Source organism: Pezoporus wallicus, unplaced genomic scaffold (assembly GCF_028554395.1).
Source record: "Pezoporus wallicus isolate ANWC-B61680 ecotype Strahan unplaced genomic scaffold, APGP_CSIRO_Pwel_v1 contig_6665, whole genome shotgun sequence".
Classification (NCBI taxonomy): domain Eukaryota; kingdom Metazoa; phylum Chordata; class Aves; order Psittaciformes; family Psittacidae; genus Pezoporus; species Pezoporus wallicus.
Genome location: NW_026636967.1, coordinates 869,256 through 880,099, shown reverse-complemented (window position 1 = coordinate 880,099; position 10,844 = coordinate 869,256).

The following is a 10,844-nucleotide window of genomic DNA, read 5'->3' as shown; positions in this document are numbered from 1 at the left end:
ATCACTTTCAGAGCCTTCAAGAAACTCTAAATTTTAACTTTAGAATAAATCCTTCTTACCCAGCTATCTAATTTCAGGCTCAGAATTCTTTTCTTGCAGAATAATGCTTTGGTAAGTATAAATCTTGGTGTGAATGAATAATAAACCAAATGTACTGGACACCGGACAAGAAATTTTGCTATGTAGTTGGTGTTACAGCATTAATTTTAGGAAAGTTGCAATTACATAACTACAGGTATAGGTGATGTATTACATGAAAAGGTGAAGAAAGTGTCTCTAGCTGGTGAGCCTAACTACTTTAAAGGCAGTCTGTCACTGACAGCAATGGAAAAAATTGTCAAGGTCCACAGTTCAGTAGAGATGCAGAGACTGCTTTACTTACCTATCATTATTTGTCATTCATCATGTCTTTGTCATTTGTACTCAGATTTGTATTTGGCAGTGGGCATAAGCACAGCCACATTTTATATATAAATGCCAATCTTTATTAAATAACCATAACATGAGCAGACAAAGCAAGCTTAGTATGTACAAATGTCCACTAACCCCCATTTTTTGATACTGAGAGATTTCTTTCTACAGCTGAGATCCCCAGAAAATAAGCATGTTCTGAATTGTACAGGTCTAAGTGGTCAAGAAACTTCAGGGCAAAATTATATTTTGGATGCTTGCTTCAAACCTGCTTGCAGAAATGAAGAATATGATCTTCACAATCAACAGGTTTACAGGTTTTTGGCAAGTACTTGAAATTTTTTTGACAGGAGGGAACAGTCTGAGCATAAAGTTACTCTTCTGCAGCTTATGTAGACCAGATTGCTAGAATTATATGCAAATACTTCATCCTGCTTCAGAATAGGATTTTAAACTGATCTCTGTTATAAATATTTACGTCTAATCCTTGCAATTCTAATTAAAGCTCAGCTTAAATCATGGGGAAATGCATTAGGGAAGAAAGATAATAATCAAAATAATACAACTTGAGAGTAAATTGCATAGCTAAAGATGATTGCTATATGCTGGTATATGCAGCTGCTGGTTTTCAGTGATAAATCCATCACTAGCATCCATGGATATTCAAGCCATCACAGGGTTCCCTACTCCCAATTTAGAAAGTGCAAAAGCCCTACGGTATTTTGCATCTTCAAAATACTGATGATGACATCTGTTCATATCCTTATTTCAACTGCAAATTTTTTTTCTGGGTGAATTACATTATTAAAAGGCATCCCTGCCTCTTTCCATCTCTCAAAAAAAAAAAAGGAAACAAGAAAGCACCAATTCAGGAAAAGGGGCCTGACTGAATCAACCAGTAGCCCCATTTGAGTGGGGAAATTTTTTGACAAATATCACTCTAGACCAGATTACAGGAATTGGTCAACTCAGTTGTGCAGCTAACTGCAGTTACGGCAGGCTGCAATTCTCAGTATATGCAAAAACTGTGAAACTTCAGAACAGCTTGCAGATAGGTGCAAGAACTTAGGAAAAATCTACATTACCCCTAAACTTCCACCCCATCTTTCAGACTTACTGTCTTCTTAGGTCACTATTAGATAGATAGTGGTATAAAACCAGTATAATAAACCCATAATCCATAAGCCACCTGTGGACAAAAAACCCTCCAGGGATGGTACAGCACTCTAGGTAGACAACGGAGAGCAAGGAGAGGCAAGAAAAATCAGACTACCTCCATTATCTAGAATGTTTAACATGGCAAAAGAATGCAGGAAACTCAGCTGGAGAGTCTGGTAACTAGCTTTCAGTGCTATCCCGTCTTAAACTACATAATAGGCTTCATTTTAAGGCAAGTGGCTAACCACAGTTCAAATGAATTATATCCTTAATTCTGAAGTCCACGGATGAGCACAAAGATTTATCTCAAGTCCCAGTACAGTGAAATGTTTCTCAGTGATTTAAATGTAGGCCTGAACATTCTATAAATCAACACAGAGAACTCTGTTTTATTGTGACAAGCATACATCAGAGTTTTTGCCTGTAACGTTCAATGCCTATAGAGTTCAATTGAAAGCTGTTTAACGATTTTCACAGTATGGATCCAATTACAGAGCAATTCCTATTCTGCTGCTTACTGGAAGGAAGATATCAAAGAAATATGAGTAAAAGAACATAACATTAAAGACAGAAATGGGGTCTACCCAATATGATGTAGGAGAAGAACTGACCAAAATTAGGGGAAAAGCACTTTCTGGGTAAAACAACAAAACCCAAAACAGAACAAAAAAATAACTTCCAACTATTTCAAGCGAAAGACTTAGTGAATTTCATGACAGCTCTTGGTTTTTCTTCTTTTTCTTTTAAGCTGAAATGAAACATTTCAGTTTTTTCATTGGAATTTTCTTTTCAGACAGACATGCAAAATGAAGGCAACAACAAGTAGAGGAAGTATGATAAGCCTGAAAAATAGCTTCATATACTTCCCTGCCAAAACAAGAAACCCTTTTTGATGACCCAGAACCCTTTCCACTCTAACACGCACAGATAATAGAAGAGAAAGAAAGAAAATGCAAGAAATCGCAGTGAGCTAATGCCATATATTTTTTCCTCACTGCATTCAATTGAAGGAAGCAATCACAGTATTGTGGGAATGGTGATTCCTGCAGAGAGCAGGAGGCTGGGATTTAATGAGCCATCTCAGCTGCTCTGGGCAAAGTACCTGCTTCATTACAAAACTCCACACAGTCAAAGCCCCTCCAAGAAATTTCCAAGTTACCACTTGTTACCTAACCCAGCCATACAAATAAAGCTCTGTGAACTGTCACAGCAGCAATGACTTCAGACTACACTCAGCCACACTGACTGGTAGATTCAGTTTTTGTTCTTTCTCAGCCTCATAGAAGACTGCTGGCTAACAGGTCTTGCACAGAGCCAGGTGAAAACGTGTTAATAAAGTTGTCCTTAACAAAAAGCTATTTCACTGATTTATTTTTTTTATTTTTTTTGGCAATTCTTTCAGTATAGATGAGAACTTTCACAAAAGCAATGTCTTTGTTTTGAAAACATTAAAGTAATAAATTAAAATGCCATATTGAAATTAAATTTGTTTCTATTTGCATATCCTTGCCATTTTAGTTGTATGTCATTCATAATATGACCTCATAATTAAAATACTCTTAAATTATTCCATTTATGCACTATCTTAAGGAGACGTCCTTTGCATGGAGTTAGATATTTTGTCTTAATTTGACACAAAAGCATGGTCTTGTAATTTTGACACAAAGTATCGAATAAAATAATTGCAGTGTTGAGTCCTGTCCTTCATAATTGCTGGGATCCTATTAAAATACCTGCCTCTAGCAGTACCTAAAGTACTTCCAGCAGTATCTAAAGTACCTAAAGATAACCACACATTCCCATTTCTCCTTATAGCAGGGATACTGTCTAGGCTTAAAGCAGTATAAATACTGGCTTGTCCAGTATACCTTAAGATACCTTAAGGAAGGCCTTTAAAATTTTTAAATAAAGCAAACCAAAACTGTTTTGAAATAAATTATGAGATAACTTACTTGGTCTGCTCTAACTTACTTTATACCTGAATCATCACTGCAAGATGTACATAAATCTAACTAAACTGACAAGTCAATAAATACTCCCTACCAAGAGCTATTGCCCTAGCTTGCCCAAAACAGTACATGCTGCACTGTTTGTTTTTTTTTTCACATAGGGACATGTAACAGGGATGAGTATTGATTCACTGTTAGAGTGTCAGAATTGCATGATAATGTAACTTTTAAATGATAGGAAAACAGCAAGCAAGGTCCTCATGCATCTCGGAGGATGCATGTTAATGCTCAGAGAAAACCAGGAGTGAAGAACACATGAATTTGAAGGCTGCACTGAACAAAGAGATTTTTGGGTTTGTTTTTGGGGGGGTTTGGGGTTTGTTTTTTGTGGGGTTTGGGGGGGGGCTTTTTTTTTGTTGTTGTTTGTAGGTTTTTTTTCTTTCTGCTTAACTGTCAAATTTGAGAGAAAGACTGTTTAGGTAAACCCTGCATTTATGGGGAGCCTGTTGGCTACATCAAGCCTGCCTTTTGCAGATAATGGTAGCAAAGAATAAATATGACGAAAGCAAAAGCAAAGCAAGACTTCCTACTGATTTACTTGTACACTTATAAATACACATTTGAAAAAAAACTTCAACCAAGCTAAGAAAAAAAAAAAAAAAACAAACCAAAAACCACCACACCAGAATTAAATATTACCATTTCTGAGCCAAGCCTATTTTGCTAACTGTTCTCTGTGCACAATCTTTTGCATCTCCAGAGCCTTGTGAGGCATTCTTGGTCAAGCCCTAACCCAAAACAGACAGTAGACGTTCCAATGTTCTCCCAGTTTCACAACATTTTATATCTCCCATTCCTCTCCTGCAGGCACCTTCTTCCTTGGAAGGAAGCTGTAAGAGTGTATGTAAAGTCCATACAAGGTACTACTTCTGTTAGATGTTTAATTAACCTCACAACAAATTTAAGTTTCTTCTCTTTGCCATAAAATACTGGCCATCAACTTCTCTGAACACCTGTCTCCAGTCACTGCTAGAGTTCCAGCTCTGACATATGTGATTTTTGACAAATTATAGGGATTATCTGCACTGCCAAACATCTGTTGAGGTTGGGGGAAAAAAAAATAAATATCTCCCCTCGAACCAAAGCTCCAAAGGACATGTCAATTCCAGCAGGCATAGAGTTCAAAAATAAAATATGTACTTAAACATCAACCGAAAACTCTGTCCTGACCTTCAGAGTACTGCTCAATCCATCTGACAAATCCAGCCAGGCTTTGAGGTTAAACATGGATTGAGGTTCATGCCCCTAAGTATCTGCATTTGAAAGCATTGGCTGTTCTGCTTTCACTTCAAATAGACATTTTCTTAGCTTCCAGTCATTCTCCTCCTCTTCTATCTGATACACCCAAGTGTTTTTAAAAATAAGGTCAATTAATAGGTTTAAAAATTAAGAAATAATAATATATCATAATAGTAACAACTATATAACCACCCCAATACGTAACATGCTCAAAAATATTAAGTCCTGGTTTTCAAAAGAAATTCACCATTTAATACATAAAATTAAGCTTTTTCAAATAAAAAAAATAATTCAAATTTGACATTATTAATGTAAACTAATTTTTTTTTCTGAAATAATAAATCAAATCCTGATTTAAAATCAGGATTTTCCTAATGCATTCTGCCTTTCCATACAAAACATAGTCTTACTATGGTAGGAGTGAAGCTGATTGATGCTAAAGACACTGAGCTAATTGCCCATTTCAGATTGAAATACAGAAATAAATGTGCAATTCATAAAAGATTACTAATTTCTGGTGCATAACTACAGGCCAAATTTTGAAAGGCCTACAAAAAGGAAGAGAAAGAGATTTTTTTTTTAATCCTATGATTTTTAACCTAACATGATGCTGAAACCAAGGAATTTCCTAATTGGCAAAGCCTTAAGGATAAATGAAACATTGGACTCATCTATTTAAAATGTTTCCACCTCACAAATAAAGAACAGCATAACCCTCCTAAAGCGGATAGAACAAATAATCCAATCCCATAACCCTCTCATCAGTCACAGTGACCTGTAGTGAAGCTGACAGCTTTCTACGTCAACCCATCCTGGTTTATATATTCTTTGTATCATATGACTTCTTTAAGCAAATAAAATCCCATTCCAGTGTTTTGAAATGATGTTTTTTTCCCCAAACACAGTGATCTAATTACTATATGATACACCATGTTTTTCCTTTAGGTAAGCCCAGGAAATTTCCATTTATCCATACAGTAAGCCTGTCTGTGCACATCTAGGTAATGCAATGCTGGTGAAAGTGATCAAGGCAAGTGACCGCAGCCCTGACAACTGGCTCTTAATTCTGTATTTACCCACCTTAATGTAAGGGACCTGATTGTCTCAGAATACAAAGGGAGCTGAAGGTACTCCATGTTTTCGACTAGCAGCTATTTGGCTTGGTGCCTGACAGATCACTAAAGGTCCTTATGGCTTTCAGCGCCCTGTGCAACGTGCTGGCAAAAGGTCTGAGACTCTGACCTCTGACCTTGATGTCGCTTAACTAATGATGCTAATGCCTCTTGCAAATCTAAATGGATATATGACCAAGTATAGTAGCTATGAAATAGATCACAGCTGGGGCTGAAGCAGGCATGTCCTAACCATGCAAATCACATGCAAATACACCTTCAACCACTTCTGCTCAGTGCTGCCGATGACATCCTGCAGTGCACTGAAGTTATTAAGAAGCGTTCCATGACATCAGTGAGCTCTGGATTAGGGTCTTTGGAAATCTGTCACAATTGCTAACACAGGAGGACCCCTCCATAAAGCAGGTGCAGCACCCCACACACAGAGGATTTACTCGATTGTGCTACACTGGGATGTGTCCACTGCTCAGGCAGGAGTGAAAAATGCCTATTTCCAGTTCCATGTCATTGATTCCCCAAAATTCCAGCAACACAAACATTTAAATCCATAGCTGGTCCTTCTCTTGGCTTGCTTGCTTAAGAAGCTGCCTATATGCCTAGTAAGTTTGGTAGCCATTATCGTTTGACAGAGGGAACAAGAGTAAACAGGCAAGGAATTCTGCATATGGAAACCACGAAAAACAGGCAGAGAAGGGAGATTCAAATTAGTGCTTGGGTAGAGGGAAATGCTGTTAAAATTCAGACACTTTTCCCAAGAGGCAAGAGCCAAGGGGACACTCTGGACACAGATACCAGCTGACCAGCCACCTATATGTAGCTCAAAACATAAATGTAAAATAAGAGCTTGCTGACAAAGATCCTTTACTTTTCATTCTTACATAAGCTTTCAAACTTTCATATATGCCAGTTCATATGCAATCACAGTATCACAGTATGCTAGAGATTGGAAGGGACCTCAAAAGATCATCTAGTCCAATCCCCCTGCCTGAGCAGGAACACCTAGATAATGTTACACAGGAATGTGTCCAGGCGGGTTTTGAATGTCTCCAGGGAAGGAGACTCCACAACCTCCCCTGGGCAGCCTGTTCCAGTGTTCCGTCACCCTCACTGAGAAGAAGTTTCTTCTCAAGTTTAAGTGGAACCTCTTGTGTTCCAGTTTGTACCCATTACCCCTTGTCCTATCATTGTTTGCCACTGAGTAGAGCCTGGCTCCATCCTCATGACACTCCCCCTTTATATATTTATAGACACTGATAAGGTCACCCCTCAGTCTCCTCTTCTCCAAACTATAGAGACCCAGCTCCCTCAGTCTTTCCTCATAAGGGAGATGCTCCACTCCCTTAATCATCTTTGTTGCCCTGCGCTGGACTCTCTCCAGCAGCTCCCTGTCCTTCTTGAACCGAGGGGCCCAGAACTGGACACAATATTCCAGATGGGGTCTCACCAGGGCAGAGTAGAGGGGAAGGAGGACCTCTCTCGACCTACTAACCACCCCCCTTCTAATACACCCCAGGATGCCATTGGCCTTCTTGGCCACAAGGGCAGTGTTGGCTCATGGTCATCCTGTCGTCCACTAGGACCCCCAGGTCCCTCTCCCCTACACTGCTCTCTAACAGGTCGTTTCCCAACCTATACTGGAACCTGGGGTTGTTCCTGCCCAGATGCAGGACTCTACACTTTCCCTTGTCCCACTTATTGCTGGGCATTATCAGAATGCTGCTGATTGATGGCCTTATGTAAACCCAGACACAGAACAGCATTTTTGGCAGGATTTGCACATATGAAAAGCAGCAATGTCTAGAGCATGTTTATATTTTGAGAAAAATATTTCTCTTGTTTACTTACTGGACTAGCAGCAAAAACTCTTTCTTTAGACAGCAAGTTTTATTTATTGGCTTTTTTCCTTTACAGAATGCATCTTGCCTTTTACATTTTCTTTAGAGGTTATTACTTTCTATTACCCTCTCTTCTGTAACTATAATTTATCACTAGAAGACACAGGGTTTTGTATTTACAACTGCAGTATTTTTACACGGATTAAATAAACCTTCATTACAAATACACAGGTACAGCACATTCTTCCTGAGCTACCTTAGAAATTCATTATGCATAAGAGAAAAAAAAATCGTAATTTTGGGTAAACAGAAAACTCTCTGTGAAGGCCAAAGGCACAAAATATTTGTTAGTAAGTAAAGAGCATTCTTTCATGTTGGATGAAAAGGAAACACTTCATTAAATGGTCATTTTTACCCTTAGTAAGGCTGGCCCATCTGGTCTAAGGACAACAGAAGGTTGAGCATCAGTAAAAGCAATTGATATTCTTGAACTACACATCCAAAGCTCATAGAAATTAAATGGTAGCTTCAGACATACACCTAAGGGTTTGGGTTTTTTTCTTGCTGAAGTGACTTTTGGGACACAGATAGGTCTCAACATCTCCTCTACGAAGAAACTGTAATTTTGCTTTCTTCACACAGAAAGTCCAACATAAAGACAGTAAAGTTCTAGAATGATCACTCTCTTAATATGTGTATGTGAAGTCACCAAATGCCTTACAAATACGGTCTAATACATTGATGATCTGCAGACCTGATGAGGAAAATTTTTCTCTCCATTAGCATTTTTCAAATAAAAATATCAGGAGCCACTTTCAGTTGTCAAAACCAATGATAAAAGCTAATGAAAATGGAACGTATCTTCTAAATCAGCAACTTTTTCCCCACAAAGATTGCTGTTGATCTGGCACATCACATGCTGTTAAAATGGTGCAAAGGGGAAAACCTGGGATCAGTAGCAATGCAGATAGTTCCCTGAGAAGTCTGTCGGTACTTCCTTAGAACTAACAAGACACTTTGCCATTGCTGCATTGCTGTTTGACCTGACTACACTCTCAGGAAAATCTGCTCTCACTGTATACTCTTACCCCAAGCAAGTATTTAGCAGAATTTTGAGGCTGCACATTTACATGGAAAAAAAAAAAAAAACAACAAACTAATTTAAACCAGTAAGGAATCTATAAGAGATGGTTGCAATGGCCGGGAATATACATTCTAAAGCATGCAAGCTCATCCCTATCAAATGCAACCATCCCCATGCAGCTAAGTGCTGCCTTTGCATTCCATGATGCTCTCAGGCTGACTCAGGTTTTAGGGGCTTGTACTAACAGATGACCTTAACAAATTTCTAAAAGACAGCACTGTCAGTCAACCAATTATGACCCACTTGCAGCTTAGTGTGAATGTGAGTGCTGAGCTCTGTCCACTGGGCTGCAAAGTGTAGCTGCTTTTACAAGAGCATCTGTCCTACAGAGAGGGTGGCTCTCGCTGTCCCAACTGCGGGGCACACCAGATGTCAGCACACCTATTAAGCCAGGAGGTGGGAACTTCAGATCTAAGACACCTTGTGATGATCTGTGACACTCACCATCTGCTTTACTGTCTCAGCATTATGCATTCACATTTCCTCATGGAGACACTTGCACAACATGCTCCAGACCTGGTAGCACCCACATTTCTCCAAATATTAGGAACGTTTTTTTTTTTTCCTTTGGAAAATGCTGCTTGCCCAGCATATTGAAGAACACCACCTCACCACCAAAAACATAAAATAAAATAAAATAGCAATAGCTTACACCTTTTTCCACAGCACTTTTTTGAAAGGAAATGTACTACAGAAGAGCCAGCTCATCCTATAACCAAGATTCCCACGGATCACCTTGCAGTTACATGTTTATATGCCCTTGTCCTCAGGCACCTAACTGGAAAACACCTGGCTTGGATGGCCTAATTCTCACAGTGCCAAAACAATAACGATAAATGCTTACAACTCCATTGAGCAGAAAGAAGAATGGTTTGCATGACTTTCTCCAGGCTCAGAGCCTGACTCAGTCACAGGGCCAGGCCCATGGGCAGCTTGCCAGCCTGTGCCTTGTCAGCATTGTTGTCTCATACCAAACTGCAGAATGGTGAAACGCAGCTGTCCATGCTGTTGCAATTCGCCTAATCTTTTCAGATTTATTAGGTACAATAGATCAGTAACATAAGCTTTATGGAGAGCATTCATTTGTTAAGCAATCAGTTCCCATCCCTAATGCTTCACCAAAAGTGCAATCAGCTTTCTGGTTTGAGCCTGCAACAGACTGCTTAAGTTTCATATCCCATATTTTTAGTGCCTTTCAGGGCTAAAAGCTATGAAAAAGCAAAGCATTCAGAATCATACCCTCTCTTTCCCCATGGGACAAAGAAAAACAACATCAGCAGACAGAAAGAAAAGTTTTTTGTAAATGTCCGTGTAAGTCATCAGAATGATTTACAAGGCTTTGACCCAGCACACCCACATAGCTGTCCAACCCTGACAAAGCAAAGATTTTTAGTTTTGCATACATGAAAAGGGATTAGCTTCATATTTCTATTTTGATATCAACTTAATAGCACTTGAACCAATACCCTGGATCTATATGCTGACAACAATCTATTTACAGAAAGAATTTATATTGGTGAAGTATTATTTGTTACCTGCTTTTCTTCCAATATTATTTGCAGTGCTTCTCACAAGTGTCAGTTAATTGCCATGAGTATACATATACTTTAATTGCACATTTACTGATCAGCTTTAGTTCCAACATAGAGAAAAATCAGATTCCTTGATTGCTCAGCTGTTATTCCACTTTATCCCTTGATGCTGGTATGTAAAAATGAAGGTGCATTTCCTTCTGTGCATACAGGCTACAACACTAATGTCACTTTAGTCTAACACACTATCAGCTTTTAAATATGGCATTCATGGCATGATAACGTTAGCATTTGCATCAAGATGGGATTTACTGTGAAATCAAATAACATCTGAACAGCCAAAACTAGTCTAGACTAAATGTGAGAACTTCAATCATCTGACT